General features: G+C 47.3%; 2 protein-coding genes across 7 annotated transcripts in view; one reads left to right on the forward strand and one right to left on the reverse strand.

Moving 5' to 3' along the window:
- THOP1 (thimet oligopeptidase 1) overlaps positions 1 to 26,277 on the reverse strand; it is a 330,697-nt gene that overhangs the window by 55,925 nt on the left and 248,495 nt on the right. The gene's annotated exons all lie outside the window — the stretch shown is intronic.
- GNG7 (G protein subunit gamma 7) overlaps positions 1 to 26,277 on the forward strand; it is a 65,295-nt gene that overhangs the window by 21,184 nt on the left and 17,834 nt on the right. For 2 of the 5 annotated variants that reach the window (XM_062627571.1, XM_062627572.1), the window contains exon 3: positions 875 to 953. The exons of 1 other annotated variant lie outside the window; for it this stretch is intronic. The gene's annotated coding sequence lies outside the window, so the exon portion shown is untranslated. Of the gene's footprint in view, positions 1 to 874; positions 954 to 16,145; positions 16,382 to 26,277 lie in introns of those variants that run through there. 2 more of the 5 variants (XM_062627575.1, XM_062627574.1) reach the window with 2 other exon arrangements.

A 26,277-nucleotide genomic window follows, 5' to 3' on the forward strand; every position in this document is an offset into this window, starting at 1 on the left:
GGCATTTGACACTCTCGTTTGGAATGTTGTGTCTGTGGGAATTGCTATTTAAAAAAAAGAAAAAGGAATATTTTCAAATTCTTGGTTTTGGCTGTTCCTCACCCTTTGATTTACTGAAATCTGCAGGGGATGGAGGTGAAAGGGGCAGGGGCAGCCACGGCCTCAACCCCAGTGGAGAGTAAATGACGTGGGTTTTGCTCCTTGGAAAAAAAAAACCCAACCAGATTGTTTGTGTCCAGGCAGTGAGGGCAGAACACAAGCAGGCTTAGATTTCAGCTCACATGGATTCTTGGAATTAAACCCTAGCACTCGCTTACAACAGCTTTGACTTCAGTGTGGTAAATTGGGCTGACCAGAGGAGGGTTGAGCAACAGCTTACTGGTAAGCAGGAAGGAGGATGTCCCACGGAGCTGGGTAATGTGGTGTAGCAGAGCAGCATCTCGACATGGGGGAAAGCCAACACGAGCTGGTTTCTCTCAGGCTGTTTTTAATGCTTTCCTAAGGCCAGCTTACTTGTACATCTTGTGGTGTTTCTCAAAGCCAAAACTTGCTGGTTTGTGTTTAGCCAGAGGACGCTACTTCTTTCTTTGCTAAACCACTGCTCTACAGCATTCCCCTGCCCCAAAATGTGCAAACAACTCCCCCTCTCACCCATGGGGGACTGAAGCTCAACATCTCGGGTCCCACACATAAGAAGGATGTGGACCTGTTGGAGTGGGTCCAGAAGAGGCCACAAAGATGCTCTGAGGGCTGGAGCAGCTTTGCTCTGGAGACAGGCTGAGAGATGTTATTCCAAATTATAACTTCATTAATAATGAACTGTCTGTTTGGTGTATCAGTGGTGGATCTCCTGAATTCTCTCTTTTCTTGCCAGGAGGAATTATAACTGGGATCCCCAGCAGCAAGCACGCCCTGCGAGGCAGTAGCTGGAACTGCTTCACTGCAGTAAGGAGGTGAGCAAGAGCATTAACCTTTTGCAACCTGTGGTATCATTTCATTATTCATTTGCCTTCCTCTGATGATGAAGTTTTACCTGCTACAGTGGAAGATGGTACAGCAAATGGTACCACGGTGGTGGTTGTGATTTGGAGGTGCTTTTCTGATTTGACTCTTCATGCTCCTGCTGGTCTGAGACAAAGGGTGGTGATTCCTCACTACCCATATGGAGCAGTGTCATGTAACAGTAATCCACCTCGTTAATTAGGGAAGAAGATGTGTAGATTCCAAAGACTACATGTCCCTCTGAGTCAGAAGGCATGAGGTGTTCGTGGGAGCCTTTGTTCTTGCTGGGAGACAAGGGAAGCTGTGGGCTTCAACTGCTGTAGCTGGATGATGAAGTTCGGGTTCCTTTTTCACCTAGCCTTTGCTGGTAAGCACTTACCTGTAGCACACGAACAGAAGATGCTACAAATGATGCCTTCTTCATTCCATATAGCAGTGGTTTTGCTCTGTGCTTGAATATTAACTGCTCCAAATGACTTGTCTTCTCCCTGCCCTCTAAGCAGAATGGTCAAGGGTAGAGGCAAGAGATGCAACACATGATTCAAGGTGTGTGCCTCACTTGTCCTGTGCTTTGTGACCTCTTGTCTTTGCCTTCACATACATCCCACTGAAGCTGTTGCTTTTCTGAACAACCATAATGATTTTTGTCCATTCTGCTGAGGACAGCTCTTGCAAATAACCTTGTATTCCATGAAAATGAAATGATTTGTTCCAATGTTCCCCATACAAACAATCAACACTAAAGCATTGTCTGGTAGTGCTGACTAACAAAGCCTGTCATTAGTAATCTCCAGTTAATGAAGCAGCGTGGTGATTAAAGCCTCATGACTTTTCTATAGAAGAAATAAGTTAAGCATTAGTTGTGCTGGTTTAAATTGTCCATGAGCTTTGTATGATCTCTGAGTGCAGGCAAAATCAGTAGCACCTTTCTGAAAGTTTTAAACTTATTTTTTCCATTTTGTTGATATTTTCCCTGGGTGCCCCCAAACACAATATTGCAGTTTGATTTAAACTGCAATGATGGCTGGAGGTGGAGTTCACCTCCTAGTAAGCTTCATTGACCTCACTGCGTAAGGAGATGGGCCGCAGGGAATGGGTAGACTTTGGTGTTCTTGAAGGGAAATGACAGTGAGGTTAAGCGTGGCATTTGATCTGCACCATGTTCCTTCCCTTTCACCATTTCACCAGCATGTTTCCACTGCTCCCTTTTCCAAACCTTGCAGTTTTACTCCCAACCTTGCCTTCACATATGGTTTTCCTTCAGGGGGCTTGAATCTCATGTTGCCATGCAGATGGTGTTCTGTGGCACCACACGTGATGCGATGCGGTTGGGTCTAACCACATCCCATTTGTCCATCATTGTCCTGCTGGTCACCAGATGCTGGCTTTTTAAGTGCAGCTGCTTCTATAAAATACTTAGAAATTGTTTTAGTAGTCCTTAAAGGAATTGTTGCTGCTTGGAACAATCAATAGCTGAAGATTTCGCAGTAAAAGATGGACTGTGGTATGTGAACACTGGTGTCCCCTTGCTCTGGTTGCCTCCATCTTCGTAGTGTAATACTTGACATGAGTGCTTTCCATGGAGCTTCAGAAGTGCCTTTGTGCAGCAGTAGTCCTTTTGTGAAATCCTGTATTTCCTGTCCCATGTGTGAAACACCAGCAAGGTAAAGGAACTTATGACAAGCCCATAGCTGAGAATAGAGTAACTTGCTCCCGTAGTTCTGTCGTCCTAGGGATGGATTATCTTTAGATCAAGGGTGCTGTATTTCAAAGAGGAGAAGCAGTGTTGCTTGCTTCTATTAGTGTACCCATTGGAATTGATGGGGCAGGAGGCTGAGTGCATGTTTCAGTCCTCCCCATTTTCAGGAAGTGTTTGATATCCACACTGGGCATCTGAGGGGAAGATCTGATCTGGGTCAGGCTGATGCTGCTTTGGGGCAGGAAGACAAACGGTTGCTGTTCTGCAGCAGAAGTTGCTGCAGCAGCTCCAGAGAGTTAAGATCTGTGTGAGTCCAAAGCCAGTGGGTTCCGTGTGTCACAGGGAGGCTTTTGGTGGCTAAATATGCCTTTTGGGTATGAAATCGTCTAAACCACAGTTCCTTTGAGTGGGGAAAACCTTACCTGGATTAACTGCCTGCATTGAGCTGCTCTGAACTGCAGAGGTCTCTGTTAAGCCGCTTAAGCCGGTGGAGTATTTTAAACTGGAAAACTCTTTGTTATGCTGTGGCCTTTAATATTAAATAACGTCTGTACATTTGAATAAAGGAGACTGTCATGCAACCATCGCTTTAATCGCAGCTCCAGCTAACAGTGCAGTCCAGCCAGCACAGTGGAGCGAGGCACTGGAGCACTTGGAAGAGGCAGCTTAGCCTTTGCAAGGAGGAAGATGGTTTTTCCTGCTGCTCTGAGCACTGCAGGGCAGTCCCAACCCGGAGGTGCCTACAGAATGGCCGGGGTGTCGGCAGATGGCAGCACCTTGCCCTGTACTGGGTGTTATTTCTGGCCTGGAGATTCCTTGGTCCCCTGGATTCAACACCACAGTCTAGACTTACTGACAGACAGGATTCTTCTCCTGTTAGGTAAGCAAGATGTAGACGCCCATTATGCAAATTCCCAGCCATAGTGTCCCTCTGTAACATACTTCAAATTGTCTAAATAAGGTGCTGTTTCATACAAAAACTTGTGGCCAGGCTTTTGGGCAGCTTTCAGCCCTCTCTGCGTGATGCATTTTTCCCCTGGAGATGGCTAATGGGTGCACACTGAGTGTTTTTTTGCCCTCTGTCCAGATGTGGAACCATAGCAGGAGGCAGGCTGCATAAAGAACTAATGTTTTTCACAGGAAAAACTTAACGGCCAGTGGCTTGCTCCTGTCACTGCTGCACTGTTCATACAAGCATCTCCATGAGTGTTACTACATAAAACATAGATTCAACAGGCATTTTTTGGTGTCTGAGTGCTGTAAGTGTGCATCCCTGGGAATAGAAGGGTTAGAGAGTTTATTTTTTTAGCTATTTTCAGGGGAAATAACACACTCTGCCCTGTGGTGTCTGCAAAACAGTGGTGTTTGGATGCTCGGGCTCATGTTGACAGCCAGGAGTAAGACTTTGCCCTTTGCAGTGCTGGGTGGGACTCTCTCTTCCTCTCGTGTGGGCTGTAATCCCATCCCTTCCTGCATGGAAAGGCTGGCTGTCCTTTAGCCTCCTCCTGCATTAAGCCCTGAAATGTGCCCTGCATGTTAAGTAATTGCAGCCTGCAATTAGTGACTCATGATCCCATCATCTGCAGCTTCCCAGTGCATCTGTGCTCTTGGTTACTTGCATGAGTTAAAATGTCTGTCTGCTTCCAGCAGCATTATATAAACCATCTCATTTTGAAAGTGTGTTTTAACATTTCTGCTTTAAGCTGTGAGATAATGAGAGGGGGTGAGCATTGCTGAGTCAGTTCTTACTGGCTCTGCTTTTTGTCCTTCCTGCCCTCCCACGTGCTCCACCTGGGCATGGAGTTAACCTTCAGCAGTGACAGCCCCCATGGGCTTTCCTTGCAACACGTAGCAGTAAGCAGAGCCTGGTTTCCTATTCCCCTGAGATAGCAGTGGAGGCTTTTTGGAAGAGCCCTGGCTGAGGAGCATTGGAGATGTGGGGAGGAAGCTTGCCCTGAAGTTCGGGCAAGCCACTGCTCTGTCCTGCCTTTGCCAGGGCAAACAGCCAGGATAACGAAATCAGCCTTTGAAACACTGAAACTCGAAGTAAAGGGGCATGTATTCTTAGGGGTCAGCTTGGAGAAGTTGGCTGTGTGGTGACCTCATAGCAGCCTTCCAGTATATGAAGGGGGCCTATGAGGATGCTGGAGAGGGACTCTTCATCTGGGACTGTAGTGATAGGACAAGGGGTGATGGGTGTAAACTGAAACAGGGGAAGTTCAGGTTAGATACAGTTAGTTCTTTACTGTGAGGGTGCTGAGGCGCTGGCACAGGGTGCCCAGAGAAGTGGTGAATGCTCCATCCCTGGCAGTGTTCAAGGTCAGGTTGGACACGGGGGCTTGGAGCAAGCTGCTCCAGTGGAAGGTGTCCCTGCTCATGGCAGGGGTTTGGAACTGGATGATCTTAAGGTTCTTTCCAACCCCAACCATTCTATGTTGCTTCCAGCTGCAGAGCTGAGGTTTCATTGTTTGACAGTGTTGTGTACAACCTAGAGGTGCTTGATGCTGTTGTCTGCTGGCCGGGGAGCTGACAGAGTTAGTCACAAAGGACCGAGCAAACCTGACTCTTGTTTTGGTGTGTGAGATGCTGACAGACGTGCAAGGCATTACCTGTCACTGTTAAAGGAGATGGTATGGTGCAGGTCAGCAGGGTTTGTCTGGCTTGTGATCCTTTTGAAGGTTAGAGCTGCCTAAGCACTTTTCTATTGGTGTGCAATAATGCTTGCTGTGGGTTTTAAACGAAACCTTTCCTGGTGAGATGGGAAGCTCTGGTTGTGGGCTTAACTGGAAGCACAGGTCCTCCTCTGTCAACATGGGGAAAGGATCTGCCCGACTGGGAAATTAGGCTGAGAAGGTGCAGGGGATTTAAGTGAATAATCCAACTGCCAGTTGTTTCTAGAATTGATTTCTGACTTTATAGTGTGAAAGCCCTTAACCTATTCTGTGAATCTCATTGAATTTATGTCTTCCGATTGCAGAACAGAGCTGCACAGGTATATTGTCATTAAACAGGTTACGTGTTTAGCTGGTTTTTCTAAGTATAGACTTATATAAAAGTGACTAAACAGCACTAACTTTTTACCTCCTTCCAGCCAGTTTCCCATCCTAGTGCAGGGTGCACGTACAGCTGCTCTCGCTGTCTGGACAGGCTTGCATTCCTCAGCCCTGAGGCCAGCATTCCTCTGCTCCTCTGCACCAGCTCATTTGCTTAGTGCTTGTTTCAGTTTTGACTCCTAGAACTGTCTCCAGATCACTTAAGCTGCCAGACACCTTTAATAGCTGTACATACAGCCCCCACCCTCTGGCATTTTAATATCTTGTTCATACTTACTAAAATAAAATGGGTATTTGGCAAATTTCAGTCGCTTGTTGCTGTCGTTCACTGGAATTAATCTGGAATCCCCAAATGCCATTTGTTAAAGGCAGTTGCAGTTTGCTTAATAGACACTGAGCTATTTCAGTTAAAAATCTGAGAGGAAAGCTGCCTTTTTGGTGTTTAAGTTTTGGTGGCAGCTTGGACTGGAGAAATCTCTGCTTTGGGTTTCTCCTTCTCTGCTCTGTGTACATAGGAGCTCATGCATGAGCTGTTCCTTCCTTAGAACTCGGCCTAGGGTGACTCAATTTTATTGTCATTTGCTCCCCACCGTCCAGTGCCACAGGGGAAAATGTGTGTGCAAAAGTGTCTAGGAAGAGCCAAATGAGTCAACAATTAGTTTGGGTGCTATGCTTCAGGTTCCGAACAGCATCGCTGCTTCTTACCTATTGCTTTCCTCAGCTTGATTTGTTGCTGGCAGCTGTATCTTTGTCTGGGGAGAAAAAATCCAAACCAGCCCCAAAACATACACAATGCATCCTATGCCTCCATGGCTTTGATGTAATTCTGACCTCAGTGCCTCCAGCCTGAGCTGGAGTTGAGCTAAGACAGTGGTGTTGGAATTCTTCATCTTTTTGAAGTCTAGACCTAAGTGATAGACTTTCTGTGTAACCATGAGGACAAGGCCACTGTGCCAGCTACAGTTACAGTAAATCATTGCTCTGGAAGAAACAGTACAAACAAATGAAGAACAACTTTCCTCGGGAGCCTCCCATTTGAATATTGCCATAGTCTGATTATATGTAATTGATTCTCAGCATTTGGAAGCCAACTAGCAGGTCTCCGACTGTTCGTAGCCAAAGGCTGGACAAAGGCTGATTAAACTGTATTATATCATCTGTACTCCAAGCTTCTTAAGCCTGAATCTCCTGGGACTCATCTTTGCATCTTTTGGTCTGGGCTTTAGTAGCTCTAAACCAAAGGGATGCTTTATTTCCACAGCAGATCTCAAATCTGTTTTGGTGTTTCTATAGATAGTCCCCAGCTTGGGGACAATTTTGGTTCTCTACAAGATACCTGCTATGAAGGACTTGTAAAGCATCTGCAAGAGAACACAAGAAAGCCTCGGTACCATGAGGACAGGCAGTTTTGTCCAAGAGATTTCCTTATAAAGTATTGCTACAGCTGCAAAGCTCTGCCAACAGGAGTGGTCCATTTCTCTCCTTTTCCTTTCCTTGTTGCAGTGAAGACTCTGCTTCTGCCAGAGTCACACCCAGTGCACTGTGATCGATGCAGAGCATGGAGGTGGCTGAAGATCCACAGTAGATGGATTCTTGTGCCTGACTTTGGAACCGGAGATGAGGAGAGGGGTAGCTCTGCAGAACAGTTGGGAAAGGCACTTCCTGCTAATTTTAATCTTCATGCAGCCAGCTCCTGAAGCAAAGGAAGTGATTCCTTAGTGTGTTGAACAGCACTTGGTGCCACTTGTCATTGGTTTCAGTGGGCTAACTGGCACAAAATATTTGCTAGGATGAGCACCTTCATCCTGACCTACTCTTGATGATGGTAGGGTTAGCTTTGGTGACGCATGCTGTGGGAAGCTCCGTTCTATAAGGGATCACCAAAACTTGTCATGCTTTGACACAAGGAATAATAGGAAGTATTTTGGGGCCGTCCCTAAGAGGCCTGATTCCTTTTGAAAGCAGAGCAGATTAGCTCAGAAGGCAGAACTTTGGCTTTGGAGCTTCCAGGGTTTGATTTGTCTGCAGCTGAAGGAGCTGTCCCTATTCTTGTTTGGAGGGGGAGAGGACTCTGATGCTGGACCTGGGGCTTCTATAGCATGGCTGCATGTCAGAGTAGGGTGCAAGCTGTTCATCTTTTGTAGTAAACCCTTGTGTTCAGCAAAAAGGGTTTCTCAGTCCACAAACACTTTGTTGTGAACTTTGGAGATAAGCTATAATTCAAACCTTCAGGGTTTTTGTTAGCTCCCTACTACCAATAGATGCATCTTACAGAATATTTGGTGGGGGTTTTAATGGTTTGAAATGATCTCAGTACTTTTTGCACCAGGTGATCCATAGAGGACTAATAGTTAACTTCTGCATTGTGCAAAGGGTTTCTTTTGGTTAGCTGCTGGTTGTTGTGCAAGCACATTTACACCTTTACCAGCATCTCCTGTGTGACAAATGCTGTTTTCTGTCTGTCTTAAGGGCTCTGTGAAGATTTACGGTGGCCTTGCAGGGAACAGATCAGTTGTTTTCCCAAGGCCAGGCTGTGGCAGAGCTGATGTAGGAACCTGGGCTAGTCTGCAGGACTGGTTTGGTTTCAAGGCTCTCGCTGCACACCGTGTAGCTCTGAAACAGAGGGTGAGAGTGGCTTAGAGGACCCCCTTCCTAACCATAGCATGTGCTGCTGCAGAGCTAGATGTGACTGTTCCCCGGGGCACCCTGTGCTCAGCAAGTGTGCTGGGAACTCTGGAATCTTGGAGGGCAGCTGGACAAACCCAGTCTGCTCTGCTTCCTTCTTGGGGTTGCTGCTGTCACGAGTCAAGCTGACAAGGGAATCTGTACTCCTTCTCTAGTGCTCGTGTGTTAAGGAAACACTTTAAATGCAACAGCAACTGCTCAAAGTCAAATTGCATTTGAAACAGGATAGGACTTAGGACTTCTGCAGCATGTGCAGAACTCCCCTGTGGGTTTAATCGGACACAATCAGCAGTGTGCAGATGGGCAAGGGAGAATTTGAGATTGCGGCGATATAATATTTATATTAGAACATAAAATATAGTTTAGTATCACCGAAATAATCCCAGTTTAATATGTCAGAAAAAGATCTGAGCAATGTTGGGGTTCTCTCTCTTGTTCAGGTTTCCTAAGAGACTGAAGATGTTGTGATTGGTGTTGAGATGTTGTGGGATTGTTTGTAACCTGGTTTAGTGTTTTTCATCAGTTTTTTTCCCTTTCCTTGTACCTCTCAACGCCTTTGGTGTTAAATTTGTATCATGCTAAAATCTGGCAATCTGAGCGCATCCTTTGTCAGCTTTCCATGAACTCTATACAGAGGAGGGACTAGAAGAGACTTCACATGAAACATCTTTGCCTCAAAAACTCAGAGTTTATCTAGATGCCTAGGTTCAGCAGAACAGATTTGCTTTATAGACCAGTACCAAAGAGCCCTTTGGGGTATCTCTGTCACAATCACAACTTGCCCCTAAAACATTCTTTGCAGCAAACTTATCAGCAGTGTAGGTCTCCAAATACATTCCTGGCTTCTCTGCTCCTGGCTGCCCTCCAGCCATGTCACGCTGCATGGCTTCACTGAGAGCAGCCTGTTTGTGTACCTGTCTGCTTTGCTGCTCAGGCTCACCTTGATGTGCTGTAGTCCCTCACTTACACATAGTTCATGCCTTGGGAGCTGGGGGCCTTTGTAAAGGGCCATGAATTTTTGGCTACCCTGAAGTGATGTTTACGCCCTTTCAATGGGGATGGTCTCAGACCTGTGGGAGGCCAGAAGGATGAAGAGGGTGCACCCTGGGAGCACCCAGTCCATTACTGCTGTTAATTGCACCCGCTTTTCCCAGCTTTGAGAAAAGCTGCTGAATAGTGGTAAAAGGAGAAGGGAGAACTTAGGCAGGGGTTCAGGTTCAGAGGTATGTCCAAGACAACAATAAGGGCTATTTAGCCTCATCTCCCACGGTTAGCTTGAATAAGCATAAGGGTGTGAGAGTGCAGTTAACACCCAAAATCTGCATTATAGCTTGAAGGGATGTGAAATACTTGAGGTAGTGGAGGAGTAGCTGCATGCATCACATGGGGATACACAAAGTGTATTTATTTTTGCTGGTGGTATCTCTTGCCTTCCCATTGCTCTTAGATCTGATGCTTCCTTTGGTCTGTCTGTCTTGGTACGGATGTCCTTCAAATGAGTTGACGCCTCTTGTTTTCAGTAGCTTTGGGGAAATAACCTCTCCTTTCCCACAGTCATGTGCTGGATTTCACAGCAAGAGCATGTTTCTTGCTGGTTGCCATTTGAGCAGCACACCTGGGAAATGCATTACTGGGAAAGAATGGCTGGAAATAGGGTTCACAGGCTCAACAAGTTCAGTTTAAGTGCAGTTGGTTTTGGAAAGCTTGGGCAAAAAGGGGAGTCGTGGTCCCTTAAGGACCCTGCAAGGCATCAGGAGGGGAGGTGAGCTCAGAGCTCGAGTCGGGTTGGAGAATGGGAACTGCTGCTCTGTTGTCTTTGTGCCAAAACAACGCTGGGAGTCTCCCTGAGAGAAATAAGATGGCTTTGGGCCAGTATTTACTATAGGATGGGGAAGAGCAGTGATGTGCTCCCAGGCCGTTCACACGGCTGGGGCTGTGTGAATCATCTTGCACAGTTACCCAGCCTGGGAGGTCGTCTGTCTGCCTTGGCCCTATTTGACATCTCCCTTTCCCTTCCCACGATGGGTGGGGGAGAAGATGTGATCTCCGGTGAGTTTCCTGTGCTTGGGTGACTCAAGCAGTACTCAGTTGTCTTACTAATGCTTCTCATGTGTCACTAGCCCGTGTGGCCGGAGCACCCAGAAACCTGCTTGTGGGCAGTGCCTGGCTGGCCCGTGGTGGCAACCATCCCACCTCTGGAGCCTCTGCTTCAAAGGCCAAATCCTGCTTGTCTTTAGGATGCCTGGGAATATGCTGTAACAGTTTGTATGAAACTGTCCCAGAATGCAGTTCCTCGGCTGTCAGTTTTGCTTAATCGAAGCTGAATTTAACCTGCTTGGTTGTGATGGAGCCTGGTGGTAGTCGTGGGTTTCCTTCCCGGTACGCAGTGGCCCTGCACCTCAGTCTAAACACCCTGTTTCTTTCAACAGCTTTTGCCTGGAGGCTGTTCCTGCATCCTTTTCATAGGTTTGAAACTTGCACTTCAACAGCTGCATTTCTGCACTTTGATTTCTCTCCTGTAATAGCCAACTGCTTTATTTTTCCCTCCCTCGAACAAACAGCAGGATCAATGTGGGTTGTAGGTGATGTGCAGCTAATGGTTTCCATCAGCCCTCACCCCTTTCTTTTCTGTTGCTGTCAGGGCTTTCTCCAGTCTCAGATGTTCAGAGAACAGTAATTTGGCTCCTTCATACCATTGCTCCTTCTTAATATTACACTGAAATTAATAGAGGTATAGATGCCATTGTTCTGAGTGTGCTTTGCCTTAATACTTCACCTGGCAATGAAAGTGGTCAGTAAAGCATAAATGTGAGTTAGAACAGTATTTCTTAATGCTTTCAGTGACTTCTGTACCCACTACAAAATATGAGTGGTAAATAGATTCCTTTGGTCCTCTGGCTGAAATCCCATGTGAAATTCCTATCACTAAGCATCTCTGGTTTGCAGAGGCTTCCCAGAAAAGCCTGTGGAATTTCTTCACAGTCATTAGCTTACAAACCTGTGTCACAGAGTTGGGTTTGTGGAAGGATTATCCACATCCAGCCAGTGGCATCTTGCTCCTGATTTCTCTTGCAGTTTCCTCTGTGTTCCCCACCATAGTGGTATGTATAACCATAACCACCATGCCTCTGCCTTGCTGGTTGTCCTGCCAGTCCCACCACTGCTGTTCTCTGCACTGGAGGGCTGTTTGCAGGTCCATGTGGCAGGGAAGCCCTGGGCATCTGAAGACACCCAAGTCTGTTCCCAGCAGTGGTAACTCCGGGAATTGCAAGCGTGGACAGATTAATGGCAAACAGAAATGCTATTTACGTGGTTCCAAGCAGAGAGAGAGAGGGAAAACAGTATTCAGAACTGCAACTGCTGCTGAAGCTTGGTTCAGCGCCAGCGCTGCCTGGATTGGTGCCTGCCTAAATCAACAGGCAGTTCAGTTTGAGGGAGTTCCAGGAAGGGCCTGAGAAATACCTTTTTTACTGTGGTTGTGTATTGCTCTTGCTGCCCTGACGTGGAGCCCTAAGCTCGTGGTATCTGGGTCTTGGGTCTGCATAGGCATGCAGCACAGGCTGAGTGCTCAAATCCTGCTCACGCTCTCTGGAGGGGAATGTGAGTGAGCAGCTTCATTCAGCAGATTCACACTTGTGTTTTGCCTTCCATGGGTTTCATATTCGGGCTGTTTATGTGGATAATTTCAGGTGGAAAGCTTGTGAGTTGGTTGCATTTTAGGCAGCCTTTTCCTCTTCTGGAGCTGATAAATACATCCCGATGTATGAAGAATTCAGAGCAGCTTGGCAGAAACCGTATGGTTCAGCTTATGTGCTCTTCAAATTGTCACAGTGTCTGCAGGTCATTTCACAAGAAACAGGGATATAATGATTTAAAGAGCCCTTGCAAACAGCTCTGTGCTGTTTGGTCTACAAGCAGCTCCATCTGCAACTTGCATTTCGGGTTTGCAGGCTTTGCCCTCTGTCCTGTTCACGCTTTATGGTTGGCTGACACGAGACACAGTGTGACACTGTGGGAACCAGGAGGGAAGCAGTTGGGAAGTAGCTTAAGAGGGTTTGTTGGGATAGGGAGGAGGTGGCAAGCAGCACCTCACTTGTTTCTCATCATGAGTTTCCCACGTTGGTAGCAAGGCCATAAATTAGATGGGGAGCTCTGTTGTCCAGAAATATCTGATATTTTAAAGAGGCTTATTTTGTTGCCAGAATATACCAAAGTATTTGTGTAAGGGCAGCAGGCCTGGGGCCCTTCATCTTTGCAGAAGAGGTGGTTTGGTTTAATGTGCTATTGAGATAAGTTCATAATTAGTTTGCCATTAAGAGCCTGCCTCTAACATGTTTGTAGGCTCTTAGCTCTTAGCGTGCTTTCCCAAGTGGCTGATTTGAAGACTTCTTTAACTTGCTTGAAGGTTCTGAAAGAGGTGACAACGGGGGGGTGGGATCTGTCGGCAAGGCTCCAGACCTGAGGCTGTTGTGCAAGAAAGGGTGTCTGATACAACCACACACAGAAGTACCACCGAGCTTGAAGTGGAGGAGAGTAACTGAAAGGCTTCCACGTGTTCTATCCTGTGCTCAGGTTGGAGATAAGGAAGAAATTCTTTACTCTGAGGGTGCTGAGGCGCTGGCACAGGGTGCCCAGAGAAGTTGTGAATGCTCCATCCCCAGCAGTGTTCAAGGCCAGGTTGGACAGAGCCTTGGGGGGCATGGTCTAGTGTGAGGCATCCCTGCCCATGGCAGGATGGTTGGAACTGGATGATCTTAAGGTCCTTTCCAACCCAACGATTCTGTGATTCTGTGACCTAATCTCTAACCAAGTGTTCAGCTGCCAAACAAGCCAAAAGCAGCTGATTCATTTATGATCAATATTATGTGGAAAGGAAAATGAGGAGAACTGTGGGGTTACGTTTGATGGAGCGATGCTGTACAGCCTGCTGTGTGACTCAAGCGGGCTACATTCCTGCTTTTGTTTTCTTTAAAATGTGAAGAGTTAACTCCAGTGCTTTTAATTAAGTGGTTTGCATTCATCAAGGGGTGAAAATAGCTGGAGGGTAGATAGAAGCTATCCTTCATGCACAAGGCAAGTCCAGCAGGTTGTATTTTGTCCCTACAAGACAAAGTTACAGTACAGTGAGGACTAACCACATGGCTGTGCTGCTGATGAGTTTATTCTGCTCAAGCTGATGGACCTGCTTAGCTTATCTCACCTTAGGAGGCCTGTAATAGACCTGGAGAGGTGACAAACAAGCTCTGGGTGCAGACCTGCAATGCATTAACCTTTGTTTTGATTAACATGTTATTTGCTGTGCCTGCTGCTTGTGAATCTGCCCGATGGTTGATGCCCATTCCCAGATAGCCCTGTTTTTCCCCAGATAAAAGCCACAGAACCCTAGCCCGGTGCTCTGACAGCGACAGCAGTCACGCTGACGGCCACAGGAGCTTCTGTTGTTTGTCTGGGTGACCACAGGGTCATTTGTCACGCAGGAGCTGTTCAGTCAGGCTGTGCGCAGGGGAAACAGCAAGCCACGCTTCTCTTGGCAATACAATGAGCCAAAGCTCAACTCCATCTCGCCTCTGGCAGGTTAAAGCCATTCCCCTTGGCCTGGCTCTACATCCCTTGTCCCAAGCCCGTCTCCAGCTTTCCTGCAGCCCCTTCAGGCACTGGAGCTGCTCTCAGGTCTCCCCTTCAGGAGCCTTCTCCTCTCCAGGCTGCCCCAGCCCAGCTCTCTCAGCGCAGCATCTCCATGGCCTCCTCTGGCCTCGCTCCAACAGCTCCACATCCCTCTGGTGTTGGGGGCCTCAGAGCTGGATGCAGGACTGCAGGTGGGCTGAGGCACTGGCACACAGCGAGTGCTGTGTAACCTGCTTCTTGTGCTGGAAGGATCAGATGAGATAGAGGGGATAGATAGAGTATGACCCTCAAATCATTTCAAGTCCTGGAGCTTTAGAAATCATAAAACCAGTAGCTGTGGACTGCTGGGTTCTTGCACGTTTTCCTTCCTCTCCTGGCTGCAATCCAGGCTGAGCAGCTTTGCACAGTGAATCTTGATGCAGCCTGAGCACTATAGAAGCTGTGCACGTAGAGGCTGACCCTTTCTGTTGTAAACTTCTTTCATTCAAGTTCACAGCTTCAAAGCACTATGCCCAAATTAATCTGAACCTGGCAGATGAGCAGAGGAGCTCCTGACCCTTATTCTGTGCCATTTGTAGTGTTTGTGCTGTTCTAATTGTGGGATTCTGCAGAACCACTTTGTGAGTGCTACAGAGAACAAATGGGTACAAGCAGAACAGGCTGATGCTGGAGGAGCAGCTTGTTCCAGAGATCTGTGCTGTGTGCTGGCAGCAGAGGACTCCTGCTTCTGGTCAGGACAGGCTGCACTGCAGCTGGCTTTGTGCTCTCAAACAGACAAGTTGTACCCTTCAGGCTGGGTCACTGTGGGGTTTTTCTTTTGTTTGGGTTTTTTTTCGTGTGTGATTTTTGTGGGCCTTTTTGGTTGGTTGGTTTTTGGATAATAGGATAGCTCTGAAAGGAGCATTACGATCTGCCTGCAGCTCTGGGGTCAAGCTTCCACCTGGCCAAGGCTTGAGCTGCTGTGGCTGCTCCATGTGAATATTTGCTGCTCTGGGAAGTTATACATAGCAAAAGTTCACCCCGTGGAGGGTTGCTGTGTGCACATAAGTTATGTATCTTCTCTTTCCTCTTTATGGGATTTGTTGGGACAGAACAGCAGTGAGCAGCACTGGGACAGGCACTGGTTGTTCCATGCTCAAGGTGGAACCTGGCTGCTGACCTTCTGTCAAGTGTGTGCTTCTGATCTTGCAGGAGTCGAGGAGTTAATCCAGACCATCCAAAGATTGATGTTTATACAAAGTGTAAAGCCAGTGACATTTCCCAGGCACTTACTGGCATGGCTGATTTGGAGTCGGTGGATGGGGATTTATTTTTTAGTTGCCTTTGTTCTGCAGGGTTGCTAATATTCCCGAATGGAGTGTGCTTTTATCAGCAGCATCTGTGGTGCACGGTCTGACTCATGTGCTCTTTGAGTGAGGATGACAAATGGAGAGTGGAGACAAACAACTCCCCAGGATCAGTGTGCACTGGGAGGGAGGAAGGAGAGAATGGTCATATTCTAATCATGTCCTAATTGCTGCCCTCACGTGGGGAAGTTTGGCCTTTTGCTTCTGAAGAAGTCTCATTTATCAGATCAATTCCTTGGATGCAGAGGAGGCAAAACTGAGCATCTTTGATAAATGGATTGGAAAACTTTGCAGCTTCTCAGTTTCCCCTGAACTCTAGGAGCAGTGTGCCCTCAGTGCACCTCTAATGCCCTGGCTCTGATGGTTGAACCATCCCTATGTATGCACCCGGGGTGATTTGTTGTTGAAGACGTCCTGCACATGCTTGTCTGACTGGCAGCACTGGATTTTAATCCACTCCATTACAGCAGCGGCCTGTCCTGGTGCAGCCCCAGCAAAGGTATTGCATGTCCCTGGCAGCAGGACGGGGCAAACAGCCTGTGTTAGCTGCTGAAGGAGCTTGGTCACGCTCTTTCCTGTGGCTAAAAATAGCTCAGAAATGTTTACCACGCCGTGTGCCGGATTTTAACCTCATTTAGTTATCAGGTGAAATTTCAGAGGTCACTTGTCATGGTTAACAATGCAATGCAGCTTAGCGTGTTAGCTCTGGTCAAGCCAGTGCTGGCAAGCTGTGTGTTACCCAGCTGAGGATAGAGGGGCAGGGAAAACAAAACAAAGCCCTTTCCTAGGGTAACCTTCTGAGCAAGTGCCTCTTTTGTCTCCCTTTTCCATGTGCCTCTGGGTGGGAACAGAGGAGGGATTTGCTTGTTGCTCTTGAGAGCATTTTTGAAGAGGATTGGGGACCAGGTAGAGGAGTTTCCACGCAGATTTCATGCTCTGATGCGAGGCTGGGGGTATCTGTGGGTGCGAAGGTAGGTGAGGCAGTGCTTTGAAAATGCTTTGCTTGAAAAGTGAAGTCCTCGTTCTGGCATTTGTTGAAAGGGGATTGCCTACAGTCATCCTTTTTAGGAATAGATGGTGTGAAATTAAGCTGCCTGATTTTCACTTTGATGTGCCTTTTAATTTTCACTAGAACATAAGCATTTTAACTTAATATCCCCTATGAAAAAACGCCTTTTTATCATTAGTCTTTAGAAGAGATCCTTAACTGAAATTGAAATACAGTCTTCAAGAAATTGCACAACTTTGATCACTGAACTTAAAAGCTAGGAAGGAGATGGGATTAGTGCTGTGACTTCTGTAGATAAATATTTGTAGGCACTTGTAACTTGAACAGAAATTAAAGGGGGGAATAAACATCTGTCCTTTGAGCTCTGCAGCTCAAGGTTTGGACACTCCTGGAGCATGTTAAATTACTCCACATTTCCTCTGATCTTAACCCATCCATAACTTCAGTCTGCTTAATGGTCTGAGGTGCCTTGAGCTGTGACTCACTTTGAGTTCATCCATGAGTTACCTGCTAAAGTGCAGCAGTGCTTTTGAATTGACATCGACTGGTGTACCTGCACAGCTTGACAGGAGATGGAAATAGGTGCTGAGCTGCAACCCAGCTCCTGGGCAGAGTGGTTGGAAGCTGAGCATGAACCACTGGTGTCTTCCAAACATCCATGGGTTTGCTGGACTCTTTCAGCATCCTGGGGGCTGTGTATGAACTAATACAGCACGTGGCTTTTCCCATGCAAAGCTACATCAGAGGTTTAATTTAAGTTCTACTTTCATGATAGCCCTTCACTTAATACTGCTCCCAAGCTTTTAAAGCCAAGCCTTACTGGAGAAGACTACGAGCAGCGCAGCCACAGGCTTACCCAAGTGTGGGCATAGGCACAAGGGTATTGCAGGACAAACTTGGAGGCCTGTTTGTGCCCTGAGCACTGAGTCCTGAATTCCTTCCTGAAGGAAGAGGGAAGACCCCCACCCCCCCATCTGCTGATGGCTGCAAATGTGAGTACCAGTGAAGGCTGTTGCACCCTGCAGCTCATTCACTTCTCTGCCCGTGGTGCCTCAGGCTGCTCTTCCAGGAGTTTGGGGTAGTTCTGCACAACTTCAGTAAAGAATTAGTTTATCTTGGTTGGACACAGAACTTGTAGCTTCATTTGCCACCTCTTGCATAAAGCAGAGCCCTGGGAAGCTGGACTTGTTTACAATAAACTTGCAAATAGCTTTGGACATGCTGCTGGACCTCATTGAAACCCTAAGAAAGCAGTGTCTGCTACAGAGGTTTAAAGCAGTTTAACCACTCTCCACTCCTCCAGCACTTCACAGGTATCAACTCTAGTTCTTGCATTCAGTACATGCAGAACTGGGTTTGCCACGATGCGATGGTGCTTCCTTCCTGGCACTTTAAGGCATTTGTTCACTTGGATGGGAACCTGCTAGAAGGAGAGTGCAGCACGTGGCCTTGTAATTGCTTTAATGCTGCCAGTGTACGGCCAGAGCAGTGCAAGAGGCAGCTGTATCATCCCCTAAGCGGTGGGGATGGCTCAGCAGGATGCTCTGATGGCGTTTATGGACTGTAGCAAGCCAAAACCCTGGTGGTCAGCTGTGTGGCACCTGAGCTCTGCCTCGCTTCTGTGGCCTCAGTGGTGGAGTTTATTATCTCAAACACTTTATCTGAAGCCCTAGGCTATACAGGAGCCAGGAGGCTCACACAGAGCTATCTTTTGCTTTTAACTTTGGGATGATGTTGCTTTCAAATGCACTTCCTCAGTTTCCATAGGTCTGCTGGCTTGGGTTTATTTACTTGAGGAGGGTATCAGCTGAAAGCTGGTTGACTTTGCCACGTTAATGTGTTGCAGTTTCTCTGCTTGTAATTCCAAGCCAGATGTCACCACAGTTGCTCATGGATTTGAGCAGGCATTTTGTCATCTTCCTATTGCTGTAAAATTGCCAACAGTTTCGGGCTGGCAGCCAAATCTTCATGTATGTGATCCTGGTGGGAGTGAGGTGGTGATATGCTGTTCTTCAGTGGCCTTCTTTGAGGACGAAGGGATTTGGTGTTACAAGTGTGCAGCATTGGGTCAAAGTGGCTTTTAAGGTGGTGTTTACTCTGAGGCACTGGCTTGAAGGAGCAGTTAGGGCTGGTGTTGATGAAGTAGGTGACTGGAGGGGGTGGGAAGAGGAGAGTTACAGGATTCCTGTAAAGCTGGGAACCTGCTGTCCCGTCCTAAGTGTCACCAGTTGCTTCACAAGTTGTGGAATATTGACCTGTTCAAAACCACTTGTAGTTAATGGAGCGCGGATCTTCTGCTTCTCAATTTCTCTTGCCTTAAACAGCCTCTGGAAAACTTATAAACCAGTCATTTGAAGACACTCCTAACATGGTAGCAAATGCTGTGAAGGGAAGGCTCTGTCTTATTCCTACCATCTGTCTCGCCACACATGCCAGATGATGCAATGCGCTGTGTGCCACATGAAAATAAACCCTTTTATTTTTACCCAACTGCATTTAGGAACACATTAGCAGAATATTTAGCCAATCCCTAAATTTGGGACTGATCTTACTTAATTCCTCAAGGCAACGCTAGCACACTGCATCCTTCAGCGCTGGAGCTGGCACCGAAGAGCTGCAAACTCCTACTCTGACATTAAGAGGAACGAGCCTGTTCCACTGCGGTGCTCAGAGCTGAGCTGACTTACACTGATTCACTGGGTGGAAGCGGTGTTTGTCTTCAAAGGACGTGTGTGCACATGTGTGTGCGTGCTCCCAAGGCTCCACCGTAGCGTGATCTGTAGGACAAGGGGTGTGAGGCACCAAAGCTGTGGAGGTGGAAGAGCTGGAGGTGCCTGGCCAGCAGTTGGCACATCGAGTGCAGCTCAGCTCCTGTATCCCCTGCAAGCTGTGGTTGGGTCACTGGAGCATCAGCTGTGGGTGGCAGCATGAGATGTGTCATGACTCTGTATGCTTTAATGAGTGTTCTCTCTGCTTGCTTCTCCTTCTGCCAGTGCTCCCTGTTGTCCTGCAGTTATTGCCTTTGTTCTCCTGTGACCAGGCTGGTCTTATTGCAGCAGGGCTGGTTCATATGTACTTGTGACCGCAGAGGTATGTGTCACGAGTCCCTCGTTCAGATCTGTGCATGAACTTGGAGTGCTCCCAGTACAGGCTGGGGACTGTTTGCAAGCAGCAGATCTGCTGCTGTCAGACACATAAAGTTGTCAGGTCTAAGCCATGGCTGGCAAGCATACTAGCTCTGGGCGTGCAAGCTGGCAATAACCGTGGATCTTACTGCTAGAGCACTTTGAGTTGCTTTAAAGCTTTGCTGAAGTGAGTGCTAACCCTTAACCCCTGATGGTCTTCAGCATAAGTAACTTCACCAGTCTCCAGCCTGCTCCAAACTGCATTTTTAGTCCCTCTTTTTTGGCTCAGAAGCAAGCCAGGACCTCATGTGTGGGACATTACAGCCAAAATCAAGCTTGTTGCAGAGCAGGAGAAAGTTTGCAGTGCCAAGTATCCCAACAGGCTTCTTTTTTAGCTGTAGTAGCAACTAATATCAAAGCAGCTTGTGGCCACCCCACCAAACTCAGGCAGGCATTTTCACATGATGCTAAATCCTGCCTTTCTTCCTTTTATTTTTAGTATGGGAGATTCCAAGTAGATGCAGCACTATCAAATCAATCTTAGTGTGAATGTGCAACTTCAGGCAAAAAGCAGGAGTCATTTGAGGCTCTTGTATAGGATGAGGGCTTTCCCTTTTACTTCAGCTAGCTGCTAGGAATAACCTTTGCCTTCCATTGATGAGGCAGCGTGGGCCTGATGTCATTTCTTAATTCCTACTTGTTTTGCTGGAAGTCCTTTGGGAATATTGTGCACGGTGGAACAAGAACTGAGGAATCTGCAGGGCTTTCTCTTGGCTTTTCCAGGATGACCCTGATGCAAATCGAATCTCTCAGTGATAACATCAGGCTTGTAGTGTCTGCAGGTGGGTTGAGTTGTGTTCCCCTTGTGCATGGTGCTGATGGAGTTAGCTGACACTTAATGCTTTAGAAAGGCTTCGTGTGCCCCCCGGTAACCTGCTGCATCAGCTTGAAAACCTGCTCAGAAAAGAGCCATTGTGCAATAAGCTTTAGGTCTGGGTCCTTTTGGATATAGCTAGGTTAGTGCAAGACTTGGAACACATTAAATAGTGGGAAGTGAGAACGAAGCCCAGTTTTTAACTACTTGGAATCTGAGAAATTGACAAATAGCTCTCATAGCAAAACAGGGCTGCTAGGAACTGCACTTCTTGCTTAGTTAAGACCTGTCTCTTTTCATACATCTAAATTAAGCTCCGTAGACAGGCAGGAGCCAGTTGCAAAACAAGCCCAAAACATGTAGTTAATGGTCCTGTATTAAAATGCAATTGCAGGAAAGCCTGGTGTTGCAGCATAAATGTGGCTCCTGTCATTGTGCCTGCCTGGCTCACTCTGGTTTTTAACTGTGGGGTGTTTTATGGTCCCCGAGCAAGAGCAGGAGAGTTGTGGCATCAGGACAACCTCTTCCAATGTCTCTTTTGAGAGAGATGAAATGAGACTAGTTGCATCCCCGTTTCAAGCTCTGACAGGGACATCCTTGGTCCCCCTTGGCTAGGAGCATCCTGGCAGCGTGTTGCCTCCCCCCCCCCCAGCCCTGCCCTGGGACAGCTCCAGACCTTGCCCTGTTACCTCCCCACCTTACAAAGAGCTGCCTGTGCGTGAGCGTCTGACTCAGCTTTGTCCTTTTACTGTTGTGAAAAGCGATGTCTGGGTGGTTTGTGTTCCTCCCCCTCCTCTGGCGGAGCCCGCAGCGCTGCGGACGGGAGCGGTACACGGGGCTCGCTGCGTTGGCAGGGAGATGCTGGAGGAGGGTTCCCCGACCCTGGAGCCTCTGCACTGATGCAGCCCATTGACGTACTTGCTCCCGCATCAAAGTGACGGTGGCCGGGCTGCCTGGCTGAGTTTTTGGGGTGTTTTAATATTAAAGCACAAAGCTGCGCAGTAACCACGTGGGTTTTTGTTCTTTGAAGTGGTGCTGGCTGAGTGCCTGAAAAACATTCTCCAGTGGTGGTGGAAAACAGTCCCATTACGTTTTACAAACAGTTTTCTTTTACTTCACCCCTTTCTTTCAGAAGCCTGACAATAGTCCTCTGGAGGCTGGATCTTCTGTTGCTGGCAGAGGCTGTCCTATAACTGACTGCAAACAGGACTTGCGTTAGATGTTGAAGAAATAAAGCTTGCCATTTAGGTGGCTGGATCTGGGGCTGTCTTCCCACATTGTACAATACGTGCTCCTAACCTTGTTCAGCGTCTAGCTCTTGGCAAGCTAAGAGTTGAAAGAGGAGCCTGCAGTTTTAAGCTTGGTGCTTCAGTCTAGAGCTTTTTAAGCAGCTTGAGTGTATTCATAGGGTTGGAAAGGACCTTAAGATCAGTATTGCTGCTGACCTGAATGCAGCAGGGTTTAAGATGAAAAATACAACAAAATGAGGTGGGTTTTGTTTTCAGAAATAGTTCTTGAGCAAGAAGTACTGGACTAACCATTATTGGAAAGGGCAAGGAGGAGGGGAAATAGGATCAGCTGTAGGAGCTGACAGTGTGTGGCACTAATAGCATGCGTATGTAACCTGTACCTTTTAAATGCACTGGTGATGTGTTCCTCGTAACTTCAGCTGCTAAATGAAGATGTTAATTAGCCAGGGATTAACAACTGTGCTTTATGTATTGCAATACCAGGTATACACACCTCAGGTGAGTCTCTTCTGTGATTTTTATCCAGGCTTGGTCACTAAAAGGCAGCATTTCAGTGATAAAAGCAGCCTTCTGTAGCTGGTTCATAGCAGCACAGCTGGGCAGGGTGGAAATACTTTGTTCTTTTTCTAGCAAATGCAATTAGTATTAAATTGCAGGAATAAAACTTGGGATTTAAGGGCACACAGCTAGGCTGGGCTTGGCTTCTGAGTCTTTTTAAAGGTAAAAATGGGGTGTTTTTTAAACATGAAGGTCAACAGAAATCTTTCCATGAAACTTTTGATATCAGTGGTCATTGTTTTATTTCCTAAGTAACTAAATAATACCACCAAAACCAATTTCTTCTTTCAGTGGGAGATACCACTCATGGATGTAATGCTCTGCTTTGTTAGTTGTAAGTTAGGTCTGGGCATGGGCTCTGATTTATTATTTCATGCAGGGGTGCAGCAAGGTGCTGAAAGGGTTTCTGCAGCCCAAAGCCCAGCCACGGAGAACTTAATGTCAGCATGGTTGGAACTAGATGATCTTAAGGTCCTTTCCAACCCAAACTATTCTGTGATTCTGTGGTGACTTGTGTATTGGTGTAATTTGCTTAGAAAACTGGTAGAATTCCACTCACCCCTCGGTAAGGGAGCTTATCATGGGATATGAATTTCCTGTTGCCTGTCCCCTACTGCTGAATGCAGTAAGATGGGCAGCCAGAAAATCACGTTGGTTCCTGTATCAGTGCCTGTCATTTGTTCCAGTTTGGGTTAACTTGCCCCTGCACAGAGGTTATGGTTTTCCAGTTTTCCTCTTGCTGTCAACTCTGTTTTGATATTTAGAGCTGATTCTTATAAATAGGTCCTTTTGAAATATATGAGCATAATATAAACTATATGGACCCGTGTAAATGTGCTGAGGTATGTGCAGGGCGGGGTGCTGATAAGCAGATGTTTGTGTGATGCCTTTTTAACCTTAAATTCAGCACAGTCCCATCCAGAGTCTCTCAGAAGCACACAAGGCGGCCGAGTGAATTATTGTACTCACTGTTGTAGCTCTAAGCTCAATTTGTTCTTTCTCCCTTTTATCATAGGATCATTTGTGTTGGAAGGGACCTTAAGATCATCCAGTTCCAACACCCTGTTGTGGGCAGGGACACCTTCCACTAGGCCAGGTTGCTCCAACCTGGTCTTGAGCACTGCCAGAGATGGGGCAGCCACAGCTTCTCTGGGCACCCTGTGCCAGCGCCTCAGCACCCTCACAGGGAAGAGCTTCTGCCTTAGATCTAACCTGAGCTTCCTCTGTTTCAGTTTGAACCCATCACCCCTTGTCCTGTTGCTACAGTCCCTGATGAAGAGCCCTTCTCCAGCATCCTTGCAGCCCCCTTCAGACACTGGAAGCTGCTCTGAGGTCTCCACGCAGCTTCTCTTCTCCAGGCTGAGACAAGGGATTTCTGCAGCAGCAGCCTCCCCTAGGAATGCTGGCAATGTGAAAAATGCCCCCATCCTGCAGTGCTGCTGCTCTCCCTTATCTGCCGGTGCCTCACTGCCCACACCGGGGCACGGGCTCTGCTCAGCACACAGATACCCTCCTGTCCTGGGCAGTGCCACCGCTCCTGCTGGTGTTCAACACAGCATCTGTCAGTGCCAGCATGAGTCGGGTTGCATAAAGCCAGTGTTCACAGGAGGGTCACTGGTTTCCCCAGCCAGCCCCATGCCACTGGGGGCCTGTTGGCACACTGAGTGTGCAAGACAGCCACTGGCATGAGGATAGAGATCACCCCTTGTTGTAAGCCTCCCCCATGCCTGGTATCACAGGTGATGGGATTTCTTGATTCCATCATTGCAGAGAGGCTGCATGTGTTAAATAGGACTTTTCCAATCACTTTGTGATGAATGTTTATGTTTAATTCTTTCTTCTGTATTCCCAGGAGCATTCCAGGAGTGGTAGACAATGGTATATCTGCCTCATGGCCATTTAAGGCCATTTGGTCTTGGAAAAAATCAAGAAGTGATGCTGGATTAAGTTTACATTTCTTGTCAGAGTTGTCCACAAAAAGCAGCTTTGGTCACTTGTGCTCTTCTACCCTCTGGAGTTGAATTGAACTTCACCTTCATCATGTGCCAGTTTGAATCAATCCATTTCAAAATGAGGGGAGCTTGTCCTGATGCACAACCTCAGCATTGCCGACTAGATGGAGGCAGTAATGCCGTAAGCTGGGGGCCAGGCCACTGCGTTGGGTTTTATTCTGGCTGATGCTGCAGTTGAGAAGTGTGTGGACTTGCAGGCCTGTACCAGTGCATCTCCCCACCTAGAGGGAGGGTTTGCTCTGGAACAGAAGCACCTTACACTGATTTTAATTAAATCCAGTTGTAGCTGGGCATTTTGTTCTAGTTTTAAATGAAAAGAATGGGCTGACTGCTCGTTTTTCTTAATCCCCATCACTGTCAGTCATCACTCCCACGAATGACTGATGGTGTGAGATCTGCTGGGTGCTTTTAGCATGAGGGTAGTGTAAGTCTCTCACTGATTTTTTTGGGCTCATCTGGCCTTAACTTTGCATGGAAATGTTTTAGGAGCCCTTCCTGTCTAAACTGTCGAATGATTTAGAAATAAATAAAAGCAAGAAGGCTCAGACAGCTGCAGAAGGCAACTTTTAACCAGCTTTTGCTCTATCTGCAAGGGCTTTGGGCCATCTTTTTCCCCCACAAACTCGCTTCTTGAATGCACATTAAAAGTGGATGCGTTTGGGGGTTATTTGCAGTAAGTCCATGTATAGAGAAGAGTGAGCACTTCTGGAGCTGGTGAGTGGTGTCTCTGTCCCCCAGGAGCTGTGGGGCTGATGCTGACTGGCTCAGATGTACTGAGATGCCGTCGGTTTTTGCACTGCTGGTTGTGCAAAAGGAAGGCTTCTCGCCCTTCTCTTTCTTTCAAGTTCACTGCCAGGCACATAATTCACTTGGCAAGGGAATTCATACAGAAATGGGGGGCTAAGGTAACCACAGGGCTGTGCTCCTTGTCCAGTGTGTGGATAAAAACTGGGGGCAAGAAGTGCCATTGGGTAATCCTCAGGATTTCAATAGAGGGTTGATTTTGCAGTGCTCTGGGACTTGGAGGTGCAGGTGAGCGGCCAGCGATGCTCAAGCATGTCCAGTGTAAGCAGAGAAGGATGGCACCTGCTTAATGCTGTGAATTCAGGGGTGTTTGGATGTTTTATGTGGATCTTGGTTTTTTTTCCAACCTGTTGTATGTGTTTTTCTAAATATAAGCACCAACCCTATGGAAAACAGTGATGCCAAAGGTCACCCATTACCTGAAGGCAGATCCTTCACGTGCCTTCTGGTACAGCCCTTTCACACAATGTGCAGGTTCCTTTTTTAGCCTCTCTGCTTTATTTGCAGGCCCAGCCTTTCCCCAGCAGTTCCCAGTCCCAGCCCTGAGCTCATTGCTGAACCACTGCCAGCCCAACATGATTTTTCTTCCTGTAAAAGAGACAAAAGAACACGACCTGCTTCCTCTCCCTGCCTGCCCAGCGGATTCCAGCGCTGATGTAGGAGTTGTTCCTTGTTGCAAACCCTCACATGATGTTGCAGTCATCAGGATTACCAAAAGACCCGGGTTTGCATGCAAACAGCCGCACAGACACTGCAGTCACATGGAGATACTGGCCTTTTAGAGTCACTGCTTTGATGGTTGAAACAAGTGCAAAAATAGTCAGCAGGCTGATCGGGCTGTGTCCTCATTCGCATTTGGAAGCAAGCCACTTGGGTTTTGCTTGCCTGCAGCTGATCTGGGGAAAGAGGGTGAGCTCTCATCTGTGACCTATTGTGAGTTTCTCCCAAGCCCTCTGTAGCTACATCAGTAATGAAAACAAGATGACTAGAGAAAGTCATAGGACTCCTCTTGTAGCAGTGCGTTTTGTGGGTGTCTGAAGAAAGCAGTTCTGTTGACACTCATGTGATGTCTCTGCTGCTAAAGGTCACTCACATTTCTAATGAAATTAGAAGGAACTGGCCCCCAAATACAAATGAATCCCCCCTGCAGGCAGTAGCTGCAGTGAATAAGCATCCCTGATCAGTTCAGCACTAGCAAGTGCCACACCAGCCCAGCTTCAGAATGCCCTAAGCTC

The sequence above is a fragment of the Pezoporus occidentalis genome, unplaced genomic scaffold, assembly GCF_034315485.1.
Source record: "Pezoporus occidentalis ecotype Australia unplaced genomic scaffold, CSIRO_AGI_Poc_V1 ctg301, whole genome shotgun sequence".
Taxonomy (NCBI): domain Eukaryota; kingdom Metazoa; phylum Chordata; class Aves; order Psittaciformes; family Psittacidae; genus Pezoporus; species Pezoporus occidentalis.